At 35.6% G+C, this 22,500-nt stretch overlaps 1 long non-coding RNA gene across 2 annotated transcripts in view; it reads right to left on the minus strand.

Annotated features, from left to right (window-relative positions):
- LOC118765697 overlaps positions 1–19,211 on the minus strand; it is a 46,051-nt gene extending 26,840 nt beyond the window's left edge. For both annotated transcript variants that reach the window (XR_005001561.1, XR_005001562.1), the window contains exons 1-3: positions 19,202–19,211; positions 14,129–14,135; positions 80–157 (exon numbers count right to left, since the gene is read on the minus strand). This is a non-coding gene — a long non-coding RNA (uncharacterized LOC118765697). The remainder of the gene's footprint in view (positions 1–79; positions 158–14,128; positions 14,136–19,201) is intronic.
- Between the last annotated feature and the right edge of the window lie 3,289 nt (positions 19,212–22,500).

Consider the following 22,500-nt stretch of genomic DNA (forward strand, 5'->3'; position numbering starts at 1 on the left):
GAGTGGTATCATAGGCGCAGGAGTGGCTGTGAGGTAACTAGCTTGTTTACCAACCACATATTTACTAGTTCAATCGCACCATGGGCAAGTGACCTCTACCATAGCCTCGGGCTGACCAAAGCCTTGTGAGTAGATTTGGTCGACAGAAACTGAATGACTGTCGTATATATATATATATATATATGTATATGAGTGGGTGTGTTAACAGCCGACGCTGGTGTGTTTACGTCCCCGTAACTTAGCGGTTCGGCAAAAGAACCGACAGAATACGTACAACCTTACAAATAATAAGTCCGGGGGTCGATTCTTTCCACTAAAGTCGCTGCTCCAGCATGACCGCAGTCAAATGACTGAAATAAATAAAAGAAAAAAAGAATAATTGAATGTATATATGTATGAAGCTCTAGATAGCTGGATTTCTACAACTGCCAGAATCATTTATTTAACCCTTTTCAGATCATAGCTTCTTTTCTTAAACTATATACGACATAATGGCGAGATTTGTTCCTGAATGTAGATTGACGGAGATGACTCAAATATTTGATTTTAAATATGAGCTAAACAAAACCTACATCAATAAAACCGTAAAACAAATAACCTTGACATTACAGAAACGGAAGTCGTATTTTACAACATTTCATTTGTTGTACTTTGCCTAGAGAGAAAATACCATGGCTCTGAAAATGGTGCCTATACTATTGTTATTTTCGATCAGTTCCTTCTTTTTGCAAAGCACCAGAGTTATCTGAGAATATTCCAGATGGCACGACACACAATGTCGGTTATCAGGTTTCCAAGGCAGAAACATGACCGCAACACTGTTTTCCTATGCAAGGTACGCATTTCTGTCGTAGATTTCAATGCCAGTAATTTTTGAGGATTAGAGGTAACACTTTATTGATAGTACGGCATCAGAATTCTATATTTATACATTAAAGAAAACGAACCGTGATAATCCCCGATTCAGTTGTATATTTTTATTGGCTGTAAACACAAGCACACACACAGACGATATTATTATACAAACACACACACGTTAGTATTATACTAACACATGTTAGTATTATACTAATACATGTTAGTATTATACTAACATGTGTTGTATTATAATAACATATGTTCTATACACGTTAATAGTATACTAATACATGTTGTATAATGCTGGCACATGTTAGTATTATACAAACACACGCACATACGTGTATGTGTGTATAATAATTTTGGTTAACAAATTTTAACCACAATTTTTCGCCTAATTTTAACTACAAAGGAACTGAACTTTATTTTGGAAGATATATATGGAAGCACTCCGTCGGTTATGAGGACGAGGGTTCCGGTTGATCCGAATCAACGGAACAGCCTGCTCGTGAAATTAACGGGTAAGTGGCTGAGCACTCCACAGAGACGTGTACCCTTAACATAGTTCTCGAGGATATTCAGCGTGACACAGAGAGTGACAAGGCCGGCCCCTTGAAATACAGGTACAACAGAAACAGGAAGTAAGTGTGAGAGAAAGTTGTGGTGAAAGAGTACAGCAGGGATCACCACCATCCCCTGCCAGAGCCTCGTGGAGCTTTTAGGTGTTTTCGCTCAATAAACACTCACAACGCCCGGTCTGGGAATCGAAACCGCGATCCTATGACCGCGAGTCCGCTGCCCTAACCACTGGGCCATTGCGCCTCCACCGGAAGATATATATACCAGTAATACGAACAAAAAATAAGTACTTACATGTTTACATGTCTCAACGATATCATTGAAAGAAAATAAAAAGAACGCGCAAAGACGGTTACGTTAGTTTCAATGGTGTGTAAGTGACTCAGATTCTATCATTTACCCTGCAAATACGCCTCTACATTGTAAGATACAAGGCCAGCAATTTTTTTGTGGAAGGCTTCCAAGTAAGCAAGTATATTACATCGTCTCGCATATTTGAGTGGTACCTATTTATATCAACGCTGAAGAGATGGAAACAAAAATTGACCACGGACGGGATTTGAACAGAGAATGCAAAGAGACGGAAAAAAATGCCGCTAAGCGTTGTCTTCGACATGGTAATTATCATGACAGCTGGGTGTGAATGATGTCTATTTAAGATTCAATATATTCTACTGTGACAACATACGTCGTTTTAAACACTGCTTAAATGATATTTACATATATATACATATGACTATATCTATGTGCATGTTCGTCGATGTGTACGCGTGTGTGTTTCTGTGTGTTTGATGATTGGTTATTGGTTTTCATGTCCTCGTGATCTTTAAGTTTTAGATTATCTTCTAATGAGGCCAGTGTAAAATTTATCAATTATGTCCTACATGATGTAAGATGGTAAATAATAAAGCACTCACATATAATTAGTGTGATTTTGTAATTAATTTGTCAATTAGTATGCAAATCATCTTATGTCTGTAACATTCACAACTTTCGACAATTTCCCATATATTTTCATTAATACTGTCAAACTTAATTATCATAATAATATAATTATATATAATTAGTGCATTCTAAAGCAATCCTTTAGAACAAATATCGTGTTGAAATATTTAAAAAGACATGTATAATCATTAGCACTAATTATTTGAGTTGAGCTGATTTAGTAAAAATCATTCGATCTAATATATTTGGAGTTCAAAACCTATAGTAGTTAAGACTTTTATGTTCCGTACTTCAGAATGTATACAATAAAAGTAAGAAATCTGAAGCAATTCAATTGTATACTACTACATTTCTATAATATTGCAAATAAAATCTGCAATATGCTAAGCAAACTATATTGTTTCAAGTATATACTATTACAGTTGAAGTGAAATGCTTCTGAATGGAGTAATGGATAATTTTATGAAAAGAGAATATTTCGATAAATTTCGTTTCTCAGTTCAGGCCCTTCCTTTGTCAGTCTCCAGCAATCTGCCGTCGTATTTCTCGTCGTAGCACATTTATTTCTGAACAAGGTGTGGCTGTGGCTGTGTGATAAAGAGTTTGTTTCCCAACGACATGTTTGCGGGTTCAATTTCACTGCGTGGCACTTTCGGCTGGTGTACTCTACAATAGCCATACACTGGCCAAAACCTTGTGAGTGGGTTTAGTGGACGGAAACAGAAAGAACCGGATCTTTTATCTCTTAATTGTCCCTCTCACTAAACCCTCTTTTAGCATGTTGGGAAGTTTGGCACATGCAAGGAGTCTCTGAAAAATTATCTGCAGTGGCTTTGCAAGAGCCTTTTTTCATGCCTTTAAGAGAACAGCCTGCAGTCCATGGGGGCCCGTTATTGAGTTTGATCACATCTCATCAATGACCGATATTACATCCACGTCTGTTATGTTAATGTAATCGATGGTTGCCTCTTTTCCGAATAGATTCGTTACATTGAAAATCTTCTGAAGCTCGTTCATTTGCACATTTTCCAATAGAGAAATGAAAACACTTCGGAATTGTTTATCTAGTGCTTCACTTATCTTCCCCGAGTCGGTAGTAAGTGAGCAGTTTTTTACTGAGGCCAACTGCTTTGCCAACATGTCGAAGGCCTTAGGATGTCTTTTTATATTTTCGACTTCCCAGGTTTCTTGAGGTGTTTATTTAAGCGATATCGAAATCTTTATTCTCCGCCGCATGAATATTCTCCTATCTCGGGGAATGATGCTTTTTGTGCATTGTCTCTCTTTTCTAGGACATATTTAATGCATCTGGTTCGCATTATTGACAGGAATTTACTGAGTTCCATATCTGCCTTGCATAGAGAGGCTTTTAGGCCAGTCCTACTGGAGTATCTGTTTTTCAATTGTCAGGCTTCCAGTCAACTTTATAGAAATTTAGGCTAGATAGGGTTTGAGCGCCATCTGTGAGAAGTTTATATTTAGTTAATTCCGGGCCACACATTGTCAGTTCTCTTATTTAATGGTCTGAGAATATTATCGGTGATATGTTTACGTTGTGGATAATTTCCACATTGTTTGTAAAACAGACCTCCATGGCCACAACGGGCACCACTAACACCAAAAGCACCACCCTCCGCCACATTTGCCGCCGCCGCTACCACCAGCACCAGCACCATCACCACCACCACCACCACCAGCACCACTACTTCTACTGCCACCATTACCCTTATCCTCTTCGTCCTCAACCACCTCTCCATATCCTCATCTTCCTCTCCTTTGTCCTTCCGTTTAATCTCCCCTCTCATCCTCCTCCTCTCCTTTTTTGCTCCTCTTCCTCCTCCTCCTCCTCTTCGTGGTTATTGAAACTGTCATAAACATTACTCGACGTACGCTCACCAATACCATCATAGCATGATTGTCATCTCCCTCAGAATAATTATTGTCTGCCATCAGGTTATATTAATTGTTTATTGCCCAAAAGAGGCTTAAAATAGAAAGGAGAAACAAGGACAGACAAATAGATTAAGTCGATTAAATCGACCCCAGTGCGTAATTGGTACTTAATTTATCGACCCCGAAGGGATGAAGGGCAAAGTCGACCTCGGCGGAATTTGAACTCACAACGTAACGGCAGACGAAATAACGCTAAGCATTTCGTCCGACGTGTTAACGTTTCTGCCAGTCGACTGTCATCAGGATATATTACCTAGAATTCAATCGCAATGAGGATGAGAATGCTAACGCTTATGATGAACCATGATGACGACGACGATGATGATGCTTATTATATGTTGTTGTTATTCTTATTGATGATGATGATGATGATGACTATGACAACGACGATGATGAGAAGGAGGAAAAGAAGGATGATGAAAATGAGGGTGAGGATGAAATGGAGGAATGGGAAAACTTTCGTGACCAACATCAGCATCCAGATTGTTAAGATCTTTCTTGAACAGCCCCATTGCTATGATTAGCGACATTAACCATAACATCAAAAGAAATGATACAAGAAAATTCCATCATATCAAACGGTAGTACCATCATCAACTAACTGAACATATTTTTTCCTTTCTAGATAATGTCACCTAATTATCTGCAACTTGTCAAACAATGATTCAAAATTTTGTAGAAATCTCAATTCATTTTTCTCATTGTTGATGTGAATAATTTGAAATTATATTCAATAGCCTTCAAATTTCCAAAGTATAAACACACAAATTATTGCATTTATTTAGATTTAATAAAGCTTCATATTTGTTTCGTTCTGCAACGATTCATATAAGCACTACAAATTATTTACTGCCATTTAACAATCATATCCGTGATATTTGTTTTATTACAAATCTACAACAACCGTTTTCTCACACAATACTGTTATGGTATAGTTTTAATTTTCAGAAATATTTTATATTTTGTTTAGCATTGTTCTCCAATCGAAATTGCAGGATGGAAAACTTTTTCCAAGATATATATATATATATATATATATATATACAAATTTATTTTCCGGCCTGCTGATTGATTCAATAAAGCCTAAATTTTGTTTTCCAAATAAGTTTTCTCGAATAATATAAATAATTTACACGGGAAAATGTTTTCATCTGATATAAAGCAATCGTTTAGCATATGCAGTTGGAAGCAGTTATCTAAGTTAATTACTTGCTCAATTTCTCTTCTATTGCTATTTAGGAATTGTTTTGTAAGTTTTCTTTCTATATAATTTTGCAATTTTCATTTCCCTAATACCTTAATTATCATTGCATCATTAGTTTTGTCCTTTCTTACAATAGTCAGACACTTTTATATTTCTTGCACGTGTGCCATCACTGATAACATAAATCCTTTTCTTAGTATTTATAGTTTACCGGATAGTTCCGTGAGCTGTCATATTTTATTTTAATTTTCTAATATTATATCAAACCTGTCACCATTTATACATGGAAATACCTTATAACATGTCAGATATTAAGAGATATACTAAACTACTGTCCATATGTAGCCTGATTCTTCGATTTAAACCCTCTTGATATTCTTATAATACAAAACTACAGATTATTATTGAAAGAACCGCATTATATGGAGTGGCTATTTTTGTTCGAAAACGTAGTATAACCTATGTTAGTTATTACACTTAGGCATCTGTGAAAAGACTTTTCTCCATAAATTTTAATTTGTGTTTGTATATTCTTTATTATGAAAGTATGCACCGTTAATATTTAAATAAAGAAGACACTGTCTGTCATGAATTACGATGAATTTATTAGTCAATTACAGAGAGAGAGAGAGAGTAAGATAGCTTCGTTTATATAATTCCTTTACGAATAATAATCACTATAGCAGTCCATAACGATGTGCTCGTTTACATGGATCACATACTAGGGTTATAATACAAGTTGCGTGATTCATATTAATAAATGATATCGGGTATACAATGACGTTTCTTCTCATTGTTAAGAACAAATTCAACAATGCATATACAGGCAAAATTCTACATCGGCACAAAATATTTATACACCAAAGATATAAATATTTATTAAATATTCTTCCATGTACGTACATGTATTGAAAGTGTTACAAGACAAACATATCAGACAGAACATTGTTACAAAAGTCATTCACGCCCACAAACAAACATGCGAAAGCAATACATTTAGATGTGTGTGTATGTGGGTTCTTTTATTCTTTTTCTTGTTTCAGTTACTTGAGAGTGGCTATGCTGGGGCACAGCTTTAAGGATTTTAGTCGAACAAATCGACCCCAGGATATTTTAAAAACATGGTACGTATTCTATCAGTCTTTTTTGCTGTACTACTAACTTACAGAGACCAACACATGCCAACACCGGTTGTAAAGCGGTGGGCGGGACAAACAGACACTAAGACACATACCCCTCTACATGTATATACAAGAAAATGTATGTATGTATATATATATATATGTATATTCAAAATGTAACCGCGTGTGTACCGTTGGCATTTTTTTCCCTCCGTCTTTCCTTTTCCTATGTTTCTGACGAAGAGCTCCGCTCGTAACGTTAAACCCTCATTATTTCCTTCTTTCCTGAGCGTCCAATAATACTATATTTGTTTTCTCTTTGTGTTTTCATGTTTGGATTTCTTTTCAGTTTCCGTCTAACAAATCCATTCACAAGCATTTGGTCAGCCCAAGGCATCAGCAAAAGACACTTGCACAAAGTTCCACTTTGTTGAGAAGCAAGATTCTTACTACACAACCAGGCCCACACCTATAAATTTATGCATACATGAACAATAAAACTAGCGCAGAAGTATGCCGAAAGTTTACAACATTCAAAACTATAAAAGATGCAAAAACATTATATATGGTATGCAATGCAAATATTTATACTCAACATGTAAACTGTATTCAGATATTTATTTAGCCGTGCTTTAAAGAATTACGCTCGCTCACACAAGCATACATACAAACACTCACATATTATTATTTGTTTTTATAATGTTTTATAACGAAACAGTGAAACGATACTTGTAGGATCACTTATGATACCTAAGTAGATTATTGAATTTATTTTTTCAAGGAAGTTGTTGATAGCGATGACTTCGAAGTTCCGCTGCTCGTTGCCTTCGTCAGACTGTCTGAAGTAGACAACGATTATGCATATCATATATCTAACGCTCTAGCTTTTCTTTCTCTGTCTTTCTCACTCTCTCCCTCTGTCTGTCTCTCTGTATGTCTCTGTCTCTTTCTCTCTCTCTCTTTCTCTCAGTTTCTATCTACGTGTTATTTATATATACATATAAGTATATATGTATATATTTACACCAACACACAAACACACATGTGCATGTATTTAGAGCATGAGAGAGAAATAGATAGAGAGGGAGAGAAAGAAAGTGTGCACGAGTGAGAAGGAGAGAGGGGAGAGAGAGATGATAAGAATATAAGAATAAAAGATTCTGATGTACAGAATATATATATATATATATATATATATATACATGTTCACATGTAAATATTACATTTATCTATCTATCTATCTATCTATCTATCTATCTATCTATATATATATATATATATATATATATATATATATATATATATATATATATGTATATTTATGTGTGTGTGTGTGTGTGTGTGTGTATCAAGAAAGCAAACTTACACAGAGTACAAAGACGAATAAAAAATATTTAGAACGTATGATGTTACAATATATATTTATATATATACATGTATATATATATATATATATTTTGTAAATTAAAAAAGTAGATTTATTTGTATATTCCCGTCATTGTCTCCATATCTTCTCACCTGAATTCCTTTTATAGCCATTCTACACCTCGCAGACTTGGTCCACAGTAAAGGTTTCGGCGTGTAAGTTCAAATCAATTTAACGCTTCTTTCAGCTTTCTATATTGAGAATCTCCGGATCTGTTGAATGTATATTCACATATTTTTCTTGCGCTGTTGCTATATTTATGTGTGTATGTATGTATGTATGTATGTATGTATCTATGCATGTGCATGTATATGTATTTATATGCATGTATATGTATATATATGTATATATATATATATATGTATACATATGTATATATATATGTATATATATATATGTGTGTGTGTGTGCATGTGTGTGTGTGTGTGCGTGTGTATATATAGAGACGATAGATAAAGAATAAAAAAAACACGATATATATATATATATTTGTGTGTGTGCGTGAATGTGTGCCTTTGTTTGTCCCTCCACCACCATCCCCTGAAAACTGATGTTGGTGTGTTTACGTCCCCGCAACGTAGCGGCACGAAAAATATGACCGAAAGAAAAAGTACTAAGCTTACGAAGAGTAAGTCCTGGATTTTATTCGACTCTAGACGGTACTCCAGCATGACCGCAGCAACTTGAATGAAACAAATTAAAGAGTATATATATATATGTGGATAATGTGTCAGCTCACTACAGCTGTTTCCTATAAATGTTTTAACTAATTAATGGGAACATTACATCATTAGAAAAACAGGTCTGATCCACCTTCATGATTCTATTACCCTTGCTTTCAATTTACTACGTTATTCTCTTTCTACAAGCACGCCAAATCTTTACTGCAAAAACGCTAAAACCAAAAACTAACGAAGAAAACACAACTTCATGCTACGATAAATTTTCTAGAATTTTGTAACGGATAGCTTCATTACAGTGAATTTACTCTGAATTTCTTCAATAATTCCCATTTTAGCTATTAGTTTGGAATATTAGATGGGAAGTTAGAAATTAATTATAGCGCTAAACCGATTGCACTCATATGTCACTGTAATAACGTTACCTTAACGCGGAACCCTTCAATTAGAAAGAAAGCCCTACCAGAAGCAGATATTGTATGAGATATAAATTTACTCTCATTTAGATTGCAACTTATTCGGAGGTAATTCGAATTCAAGATACAATATTTAACGTGGAGGAAACTGTTTATCTCGATCCCTTGCAAAATAACTGGTAATTTCTGATATTTGATATAAGAGATTATTATCCATCCATTACGGAACATTTCCTAATAAATTCCATAAATGTTTACAGCATTAATCAATTCCTTTATAGTTTGAAACGCATTTAAATCCATATTGCTCTTTGGTTGGGAGCTTAAGATTCAGTGATAATCGCAGAACTTTCGTGTCTCCATTCCCTCACAAATTTAAAATTGAAATTTATACTTAGTACACTTTCAGCAGCAATGGTGCTCTTAATAAAGAATCAAACACTTCAACAAATACAGAGGTACTGAAAGCAACTAAACCAATTTAGTAAATTTCCTTGCCTAATGATCTGATATGCCACACTCTTATCTATTGACCTTGATGAAGGATATTCTCGAGCTTACCAATGTGTGTTTGCCCCCGTTACCAGCTAAAGATGGTTGTTCAACTACTTCTGCCAAAGGTATGAAGTAATACCGAGCCCTCAGAAACAGCTGTCGGAATTGTTACACTTCTTTCCCTCTAATTCTTTGAGTCTATGTAATGTGAATAACCTTACTCTCTCTATCTCTCTTTCTGTCAGTGTATACAATATTGTTTATCATCTGAAAATTATGAGTCTGCCTTCCCTTTTTACATGCATACACGGATGTATATTTTGTTCACTGAACCCAGTCTCCGTATCTGTTTACTTGAATTCCTTTATATCCACTCTTTCCCTTCCACAGTTGACCCTTACTGAAGATATCGGAGTGTAAGCTCAAATCATTTGAGCGCTACACAATGTCTTCTCTGTTGAGATTCTTACGATCTCCTCTGTTAATTATTTCCCTGTCTCTCTGTGTCTCTGTCTCCCTCAGTGTTGATATATGTGAATGTTTGAAAATGTTAGACAAAGGCGTTCACACTCTAGAAAAATCTACTTCCTAAAAATGCTTTATAACATCCTCATAAAAGATTTCATATCAGTGTTTCTTACTTCTCATATCAGGGTCTCTTACTCTCAACATGAGCTTGTTCCATTCCACGTTTGCACACCATACTCTGATTAACGCTCAGCCCAAATTCTATACGCAATGATGTCCTATAAACTGTAAATATTCTTATATATAGATATAATGAGAGTAATAAAACAAAGCATATATTCTTTACCTCATAATGTCTTGACTCTAGTAATTTTAGATATACCAGAACAATCACGAGTACGGTTTTACCCAGAGAATTCTATTACAGCCTGATAATCGCGCATTCTTCTTCACAATTAACCTTCCCAAACACAGAAAACTCCATTTTAAGTTACACGAAGGTCGCTGAAAGATTCCTGTCTTTAGAGTATCGAGAAAGATCTGGTTGGCGACCCAACCTTCCGAGATATTTTACAGCGCTTACAAAATCTGAAGAACCGCTGTAGTAAGTGTGTGGATTTGAGAGAGAGGAATGCATTGGATAAAATCATAATTAACTGATCCTCGTGTATTTACTTTTACCTAAAGCCAGGAACTTTGCACCACCCTCTCGTGTATTTTCGTAATACATTTGATACTCATCATATAACAGAAAGTACAATAATTGCTCTGAAACATCTTACACGAATTTATTTATATTTTTGTTAATGTTTCCAGAAAAAAAATCATTTCATAAATGGAAAGTATATATAAAACTGCATCAAGAATCTACTTGAAACAAAAAGTCTTAATATACATATGGCAATCTTTGATATTATTACCAAAGTAACCTCGTTTTTACTTCTACAAAATACTTTCAGAAATACGTATTGCAAATAACTATTTTTTTACAATGCAAAACCTTATAAACAATACAATAAAACACTTTTCTTTAATCAACCCAAATCATTTCCATTATATAATTTTCCCAACAATGCAGTAAATCTGTTTGGCATATAATCATATAAGCATAATTCAAGTTAGCAGAAAAAACCCCACTAAAAATGACGTCAGTGTAATGATGTCTCAAAATAATTAATCAATAACATTTGCTGTATTAGATATATCCAATTATTTAATTTCTTGGGCAAATGCCGAAAACATCTTACACAACAATAAGTTGTCTCCATTAGAATCAATGACTTACAAGAAAATGAAATATTAAATGTTCTCCATTAAAGATTAATGCGTATCTTTTCTAATAATGTAATTGTTCTAAGATGCAACTAAGGCTCTTTAGTCGAAGCACCACTAGAATATAACTTCATTTATTATATAAAATATATTCAAATTACAACTCTTTACAGACACAAGTACGAATATTTCTTTTTATATTAATCATTCCAGAGATGAGGCAGAAGACCACACTGAAGATAATGTTCAATAATTAACTATACAACATACATTATATAATGGAGGACAAAACCGTTTTAAAGGAAAAATCAGAGACAGAAAGAGTTATATGAGTTACTGGAATTTCACGCATGGCTTGTGTTGAGAAATAGCGTCGTATATTCTAAGACATTGATACGGTATCAAATCCACATTTAGGCATAATCAAAAGTACATTTGCACTCAAGTACCCTCTTATACATTTATACATATTCGCCTTCTCACACACGTACACAGATGCAAGCGCGAACACACATACACTCAGACACACACACATTTCACTCAGGTACAGAAATGTGCACATTCTATGTATTACAAAACACTAATTCCAAAGTAATGGTATAATCGTACAAGATAGATAAGTAGTTAATTAAACAAAAGGGATTATAATCACAATCATTTGTCAGAAACTCTATAACTTATTACACTCAAAGATAAATACAGTCTGTATTTATCTTTCTGTATTATACAGAAACAATATTCACACATTTATAGTGCTTCAAACTAAGTCGATCTACCACACTAACGCATATGCCAGTTAACATATTTTCACTATTAGATGGCGGTGAGCTTGCAGAATCGCTAATGCGCCGGGAAAAATTCTTAGAGGCATTTCTCCCGACCTTACGATTGGAGTTAAAATGCCACCATAGTCCACTTTGCCTTTGAACAGATTAGGGTCGGTAAGACAAGTACGAGGTGTAATAGACTTAACCTTTCCCCTGCAATCAATGTTCTCCTGCCAAAATTTGAAAAGGATGTTTTCACAACACTTGCATAACGACTACAAAAATTGTAAAGAGAAACAATGAGTTTAAAGAATTCGGACAAAATATACAAATAAAACGAAATTGAAACTATAAGGTAAACGAAGTAAGGTAAAATAAGACAAAATGTAATAAAGGAAATAACATCTAGGATCTAGCCACATTTGAAATAAACTGATAGTAATAGTCAAACACTAGATTATAAACTAAGGTTAAATTATGAGGGTAAAATATAAGGATAGATTATAAGCTAAGGGTAATATTCAAGCACTAGATTATAAGCTAAGGTTAAATTATGAGGGTAAAATATAAGGGTAGATTATAAGCTAAGGGTAATATTCAAGCACTAGATTATAAGCTAAGATTAAATTATGAGGGTAAATTATAAGGGTAGATTATAAGCTAAGGGTAAGAATCAAGCACTAGATTATAAGCTAAGGGTAATATTCAAGCACTAGATTATAAGCTAAGGTTAAATTATGAGGGTAAATTATAAGGGTAGATTATAATCCAAGGTTAACCTTTAAGGTATAAAGGAGACTAACAGAATGGAACTGCCAATGCAAAATAGATTTATCCAAATATTTATAGTTAGTTGCTATTTTGAGACGTAAATATATACAACAAACCAAAACCCAAACTTGAAACTTCCTGAATGTAATACTAAACTGATGTTAGAAATAGCTCAGGTAGCTGGAATTAGATAAAATAATTAAGGTAAATATGGTTAGAAAGGAATAAAAATCTAGGAAAGATGGATGATATAGCATCAATGGCGAGGCATACTTAAAAGTTTTACAGTTTTTTTTCTGTTAGAGTAGTGTTACTCAAGTGTGCGGATGAAGGTACTACCTTGATTTTGGTATTATGTAGGAATGATATGCAGTTAAAAAAATGCATACAATTTATTATTTCGTCCTCTCTTTCGTTGGTAATATTCAATTCACACTTAATTATTTCATAGTCTTCTGATATGAATACGTTATCTTTATACAACCATGAGCTGAACACGATGGACCATACAGTTTTCTATTTGTGGGTAAACATCCAAAGGAAAGCAGTTCAAGTTACCTTTATTTTCATGTACACACACATACACACACACACACACACAAACACACACACACACACACACACACATTCATATATATATACACAGACCGATATATATATATACACACACTTTTACGCTTTTACTTCTTTCAGTCATTTGACGACGACCATGCTGGAACACCGCCTTTACCCTGAAGCATCATATATAAATATGTATGTATGTGTGGATGTATGCATGTATGTATGTGTGGATGTATGCATGTATGTATGTATGTATGTGTGTGTATACGTGTGGCTATCACAGAGTACGTATGTTCAATTTCTATACTGGAACATTTACACCAATGGTTGCAAGGCGAACATAAACACAATCTCGAGCAACGTTAAAATGAGAAGAATCTATATATTTACAATGTGTAAATGAATTTGTAAAAAGTGAGGGTCGAACATATTTTTAAACTATAAGATTTATTCATATTTAAAAAAGAAAATGATGACACATGTAAATATTATGGAATAAACTTTTTAACCCACCATTATACACATTATTACAGCGAGCAAAATGGTGTTTGTCGCTGACGTTTTAGATATTTTATGTTTTATTACTAGTTCTGTCGAGAAAATGAAGTTGACTGCCCGTCTGTCTGAAATACATACTGAAATAATTACAGAATCCATCTGATTCGTTTCTTTTTAATCTATAAGTTGACAAGCATCAGCATTAGTTAGTACTGTTTAACTGATGTTTTGCCTATTTTATACATATACACAAGTACTTATGGATACATACATACATACATACATACATACATACATACATACATACATACATACATACATACATATATACACATATATATATATATATATATATATATATATATATTATATATATATATAATATAAATGTATATACGAATATATATATATATATATACATATATATATATACATACATATATATACATACATATATATGCTGAACTGTTGAAGTGGACGGACGTCTATTTGTTTCTCTCCCAAGTCAGTAGCAAGCTACACAGCTTCAAAACTCAACTGACCTTAAATATATATATATTTGTAACCACGTATGCCTACAAACCCGTAAGTACGTTTTCATTTAACTACAAATTGTTATATACACCTGTTTTTCTTTTAATATCCTCAAACAACCAAATAATCAAAAACTCACACCCTTAAGAGAGAACATTTATATATATATACACTTCTTTAACTCCCAAGAAAGAATATATATATTTTCAAAAATCAAAAGGAAAACAAACAAAAGAAAAACAAACATGACTAACTTGCAGGCCTGCAACAGACGAAATTGGTCTGATAACGAAATTGATGTTTTAATAAACACATGGTTCTCTCTTTCCCAAACAGAAAATCTAAATGTTTTGTGTTTGAATGAGATTGCCGAAAAAACATCACAAGTGGTCAACACACGATCCGTCAAACAGATTCGTAGCAAACTGAAACATATCGAAGTATCTTTCAAACTGACAAAAGGCCATTATGAAAAGCTTCTCCATATTTTCACAGTTCAAGAACAGCAACAGCTAGAAAATCAGCAGCCACAACAACAACAACAACAGAATGAGCCACTCCTGGTTTCCAGCACAATGGCTGACCCTAACATCGGTCAAGCACAACAACAACAACAACAGCCACAGCAACAAGAACAACAACAGCCACTCCTCAACTCTAGCTTACTAGATGATTCATTAAATGCCAGTATCTTTTCACCGCTCTCACGGCAACCACCACAATTATCATCATCATCATCACCACCGCTGCCAACATCGTCTTCTATCACCAAAAATACCAACAGAAAACCAAATAAGAAACCACTGCCCTCTTCCCCCACATCACCACCTCAATACTACTGCAGTAACAAAAACTTAAAGAAACATAGGAAGCAGAATGCGCCCCCCACGGCACAAACAAGAAATCCCCAAATATGCCGCTATTCACTGCGCCAGAGACTCTGCACAAATAGTGACTGCATCTTCACGCATCTACCCGGCACTAGACGCACTACCGGCCAAGGCCAAAGCACGCATCCCACAATAACATCAACACCACCAAATAGTAAATCGAAATTCAAAACACACACAACTCGGAGTCCCAAAATCTGCCGGTATTCCCAACGTGAGAGAACATGGTCTGCTGAGTGACTGTCCCTTCACTCATCTTCCAGGGACCCGACGCACAAACAGAAACGGGGCTTCAAGCCAACACACAAACCCGAATAAAAATAAAAATAGAAACACACCATGCTGCAGTAATGCTGGTCCAGTCTTTTCAGGAAGACACAAAAACAACAACAACAAAAGTGGAGATACAACCCTATCCAACAGTGCAACCACACCTCCAGCCAAAAACTGCTCCCTAAGCAGGAAAATTCTTTTTTAGCCATGTTGAACATGGCAAAAGAGATACACAAAAACATTCTAGCCATCACTCAACACCATCCTATGCTATTACCCCAGTGCACCAATTCCCCACATTGCTGCCACTAACACACACAAAAAATCCAAGCCCCCTGCAACAGTCAAAACCAGCCACTACACTAACCTCCACATTCCTACTCAATGCACAAGGTGTCAGCCCTTCCATCAATGCACAAAAATGGAAGGTCCAATTCATTGAAGACTGGGTTGGTAACCATTCACACCACATCCCTTTCTTCATTCTCACTGAGACCCACCTTGACAACTCCCACTTGGAAGCCGAAGTGAGAGTGAAGAATTTCACAACCATCCGCGCGGATCGTATCGGCAGGAGGAAGGTGGAACTGCCATTTTCCTGCATGATTCGTTTACGGCAGATGGAAATAGTATATTCTCCAACGGCTACTGTGAATCAGTCACCGTGCACAACAAAGCCAATGACCTGACAGTAATTGGGCTCTATAGGCCGCCCCAAACACCCATACTGTGCTTTAAAGAATGCCTCAACAGCATTAGTGCTTTATTCAACAGTGCCATTCTAGCAACATACTCATGATGGGAGACTTCAATCTACCCTGTGTTGACTGGACTACAAACTGTTTGAAACCAAGCACTCCCGCCTCAATCGCTGACAAAGAAGCAGCAGAGTCACTTTTCGACTTTACGAATGAGTTTTTCTTGTCCCAACTGGTCCTTGCACCAACAAGACATCAGAACATTTTGGACCTAGTGTTTAGTAACCACACTAACACTATACATAACGTTACAGTGGAAAAAACCCTTCTTTCAGACCATGACATGGTTCTCTGTAACATGAAATTCCACCAGCCGAAAGCTAATCCTAGTGACCTTCCTCCAGCCCACCCATTTGACAACATGGATCTCCATAATGCCAACTGGGATGCAATCAGGAACGAGCTATCACATGTTGACTGGTCCTTTACACATACACACATCTCCACCAACCATAAAACATCTTGGCAGATCTTTGTAGACACCGTCACAGACATATGTGCAAAACACTCCCCACCAAGACCTGTGAACAAAAAGTGCAGAATCCCCCAAAACAGAAAAACCATTATCAGAAAAATAAAAAGAACAAACTAAAGTACTGCCAACAGCAACACACACATTCGACGGCTATCGCACTGCTTGAATCCAAAAAATATAACATCCAACAATGCATGAAGACCCTCATCAATAACCAAAGATCAGCTGAGGAGAAGTGGGCCATTGAAAAAATCAAACTCAACCCCAAAGTGTTCTTTTCATTTGCGAGGAAACGGAGGGTCACTGTCTCCACTGTAGGCCCTCTAATTGACGAAACTGGCACTCTCCAAGATAATGCCAAATCCATGGCCGAGATACTGCAGAAACAATACTGCTCTGTTTTCAGCAATCCTGATATGGCCGATCTGGGCTGTATCAGTGATGTCAACCCCCAACACACTATATCGGACATAACGTTTAGTGCCCCTGATGTCTTAGCGGCGATAAACGAAATAAAACACAATTCAGCAGTAGGCCCCGATAGGTTCCCTGCTTGTGTCCTGAAGGTGTGTCGACACCAACTTGCACCTCCCCTTGCTAATCTGTGGAGAAACTCACTGGATGCTGGCTATATTCCAAAAAACCTTCTGTCCCAGTCTGTTGTCCCAGTTTTCAAAAAGGGTAACAAGTCCCTTGCAGTGAACTACCGTCCGATCTCACTCACCTCTCATATCATCAAGGTATTTGAGAGGGTGGTGAGATCTCGAATAACCCAATTTCTGGAAAGCAACAGACGGCTGATCTCCAACCAACATGGGTTCCGTAATGGAAGGGACTGCCTAACGCAGCTCCTGCATCACTTTGATGACATTTTGAGAGCTTTGGGAGAGGGCTCCAACACCGATGTCATCTACCTTGATTTCAGTAAGGCCTTCGACAGGGTCGATCACAAGATCCTATTCAAAAAACTATCCAACATTGGTGTCTCTGGAAAGTTACTGAAATGGATCAAGTGTTCCTGACAGACAGATCTCAACATGTTGTAGTTGAAGGGGTAAAATCAAGCCCAGCCAAAGTCAGTAGTGGCGTTCCGCAAGGCACTGTGATGGGCCCACTTCTTTTCATCATTTACATTAATGACATTAATGACATCATCAAGCACAGCAACATAAACATTTTTGCAGATGATTCCAAACTACAGAAGGTCATAAATGAGGCGAGTGACCGGACATGCCTTCAGTCAGATCTACTGGCTGTTATCCAATGGGCAGAAAAAAACAATATGCTGCTGAACGAGGATAAATTTGAGTTAATCCACTTTGGAAAAGAGGATGCCCTGAAACTCCCATACTCCCTTCCTTCAGGTGAAACTCTCGCGGCGTCCAACAACATCAGAGACTTGGGAGTAATTGTGGACAACAACATAAGCTGGGCCACTCATATAAACACCAAAGTTGACATGGCCCGCAGAATGTGTTCCTGGATTCTCAGAACTTTCCAGTCGAGAGATATCCACACCATTATCCTTTTCTTCTCCACTTTTGCCCGACCCCACCTTGAATACTGTTGTCCACGGTGGTCTCCCCACACAATACAAGGTATCATAAAAGTTGAAGCACCTCAAAGGACAATCACAAAAAAGATAGATGGCATGACAGGCCTCGACTATTGGGGTCGACTAGAAAAGCTAAAACTTTATTCTCTCCAACGTCGTCGTGAGCGCTACATCATTTGCATGATGTGGAAAATATTCCATCAGCATTGCCCAAATGATGTTGGCATCACCTTTAGGGTACATCCAAGGCTTGGGCCCCGTGCCATCCGCCCAAAACAAAAATCGCACTCTCATCTCATAACAACAATACGGCACAATTATTTCACCTCAATTGGCCCCGCTCTCTTTAACATTACACCAAAACACATTAAAACAGAAACTGACCCTATAGGGTTCAAGAAGTCTTTGGACAGATTCCTTCAAGAAATCCCGGATAAACCCCCTACACCCGGATATGTCTCTGTAAACAATAACTCTCTACTTGAGTGGGCCATAGTGCCCAAATTCTGACTTGAAAGACTTCACCAGGTGGTGCTATTGGGTTAGACATGGCCTGGGCCAATAATGGCCGAAACCTATCAAAGTATTAAAGTATAAGTAAGTATACATATATATACACACACACATATATATATATATATATATATATATATATATATATATATATATATATATTTACATATACATATATATATATAAAACCGAATATATACATAATAGAAATATTAAAATAACTAAGTCTCTCTAAAAGAGAACAGCGGCAGCGTTCCCGGAAAATAATAGTTATCGCCATACTAATATGGCATTCTTATAAAAATAAGAAAAAAGCTGTCCGCTTATTAGCTCCATGAGGCATCGCCTTAAGTTAGCTATTTGATACACAAACTGTATCCATATAACCATCGAACAGAGATTGTCGGAAGCGACACCTACTGGCTGGCTACGCTACATTGAAAAGGGGCAATACCCCGAAACGCGTCTGTAGCTGCCGGTCAAGTAGTGTGGAGCGACTGACCTCCCTTGTTCGAAGGTTATATGGATACAGTTTGTGTATCAAATAGCTAACTTAAGGCGATGGCCTCATGGAGCTAATAAGCGGACAGCTTTTTTCTTATTTTTATAAGAATGCCATATTAGTATGGCGATAACTATTATTTTCCGAATATATACATGTATACATATATATACACCATTTAGTATCATTCATATTAATGCATATGTATATTTGAGCGCGTGTGCCTATGTGTTTGTTCATATGTTATTGTGGATATACACATACACAGAAGTATATATGTATATATTTATTAATATTATTATATACAATATATATATATATTTATAAATACTTAAATTATATATATATCTGTTTGTGCGTGTGTGTGTGTCTGTATATCTATAGATATATGCTATTGTTATACATACATAAATATATATTATGCATACACGTTGAATCCGTGGATATCATTTTACGTCCGCACGACTCATTCATGAAACAGGCATGAACAAAAATCTCTGTTTGTGTAGAATGGAAATGTATAAAGAATGAGGATGTTGGAGAGTGATATACGTTAAATCGAATGAGTACAGCATCACTTTGAATAAAAAGATTTAAGAAAACAAAAACATACGGTAGCACAAAAAACTGATAGAGTTACAAGATTATGAGAAGAGGAATGTTATATAAAATATTCCAGAACTTAAATAAATCTGACTTTATTGTGCAATTGTACATTGTGTATATCTTCGGTCTTCTGTCCTTAGTATCTTTCGATACGTTGGTTCTTGGCCAAATCCAGAAATTCGTGTACTTTTATACGAAAATGTATCCTTTACGGAAATATATTGTATTGATTTATGGATTTCTTAGCTATACTTTCTAATCCGTCTTAAATAATGATCCAATGTTTTTAATATTCTCAATATTTCATAATATGACAGATGTAAACAAACTGAGATAGCTTCAACCTTTATGTTGATCCGGCTTAGATGTGAGATTCCCATCAATATTTTACCTTCAAACTACTCACTTCTGAATATGCAAAATCCTATTTTATTTTCCCCTTTAATGAGAAACACGTATAAAGGATTTGTCAGCACCAATAAATAATTTAATTTTAATTTAATAGGGTTTTCATGGTGTAAACCCATTTCAATGATATGCAGGACACTTAAGTACTTTTGAAGTTAACGTACATCATACGTTTTGAATATCATAAATGTTTACTTGTTTCAGTTAATGGGCTAAAGTTTGGCTGCTGTACTTCTTTACAGGCTTTGTCGAACAAATCATCTCCAGTATTTATTTAAACTATAATATTTATTTCACTGAAGTTATTCTCGAAGCAATAAGTTATGAGGACACAAGCAAACCAACATTGATTGGTGAGAGGTGGCGTGCATACGAACACAAACAAAACAATACACACCAACACACACGCACACCACATATTAATAAGTATATGCACACGATGCGCTTTTAATCAGTTCCATCTAACACATGCACTGAAAAGTCATTGGTCGTTTCAGGAACACAGTACGAAGCACTTGACCAGTATGCCGCATCGTGAGAAAACCCGAAACCATGTGTCTGCAAAGAAAAATTATGAAGCGTACCACAAGAATATAACTTCACTTATTATACAAAATATATTCAAAATATAACTCCTTATAGACACAAGCACGAATATTTATTTTATATTAATCATTCCAGAGATGAGGCAGAAGACCACACTGAAGATAATGTTCAATAATTAACTATACAACATACATTATAGAATGAAGGAGGACAAAACATTTTTAAAGGAAAAATCAGAGACAGAAAGAGTTATATGAGTTACTGGAATTTCACGCATTACTGGTGTTGAGTAAGACATTGATATGGTATCATGTCCACTAAAAAATTAAATCAGTGTAATGACCTGCGCCTAATTTGATAATTCAGTCCATTGGAACTGTATGTAAATACCTGTGGCGTTGCGATGAAGCTTGATCTTTAAGGCATCTGTTATGATTGTGGGATTCAATAATCTACCCATTGTTAGATGAACTTTCCAAAACTGGAAATATTTGACCACTTATTTTATGTTAAATATTATAATTAGGAATTAGATTTTATATTTACGTTAAATTCCTTCAAAGTTATACAGACGCTGTAAAAAGAAGCGGTTGCTTTGGTCCCTACCCTTTTAAACATGATGTTTTATTTAAACTGTAATTTACAACATCCCTACAAACTAGTGGTCCACTCTGTTACTACTTTTAAGTTATAAACCAATGAGTCACGTTTGTATAAACACGTTGGTGCTGCTCTGTTTCCGAAACCAATATATTTAACACTCAACCACCCATATTTACTTTCTGTAAATAAAATTTGCTTCAAAGTGCTATGAAACCCGAACTGAGATCATCTGAAGCAGTGGATAACTGACAAGCGTTTCAGTGGTTTGTGGTTCGCAGTTAAAAGAAAAACTTGCGTGAAAATATTCACGTGGGAGTCTCTATTTCAAAGATTCAACACATCTATAACCACAACTAATCATTGATTCGTTGGAATTCTGACACATGAAATGCTATACTTCTTATATCTTTTCCTTCGGTCTCTTTCTTTTGTGTCTGATCGTATACACATAAACACACAGAGACATAAATATTCATACATATACATATGTATGCAGCAAAAAATAGATGATGTACGTGTATCTATCTATCTATCTATCTATCTATCTATCTATCTATCTATCTATCTATCTATCTATCTATCTATCTATCTATCTATCTATCTATCTATCTATCTATCTACCCATCTATCTATCTATCTATCTATCTATCTATCTATCTATCTATCTATCTATCTATCTATCTATCTATCTATCTATCTATCTATCTATCTATCTATCTATCTATCTATCTATCTATCTATCTATCTATTTATGCGCCCTTTTCAAGCCTATCCAGGCTCATGTGCCTAGTTCCCGGTTTCTATGGCGTATGTGTTCCCCCCA

The sequence above is a fragment of the Octopus sinensis genome, linkage group LG13 (genome assembly GCF_006345805.1).
Source record: "Octopus sinensis linkage group LG13, ASM634580v1, whole genome shotgun sequence".
Taxonomy (NCBI): domain Eukaryota; kingdom Metazoa; phylum Mollusca; class Cephalopoda; order Octopoda; family Octopodidae; genus Octopus; species Octopus sinensis.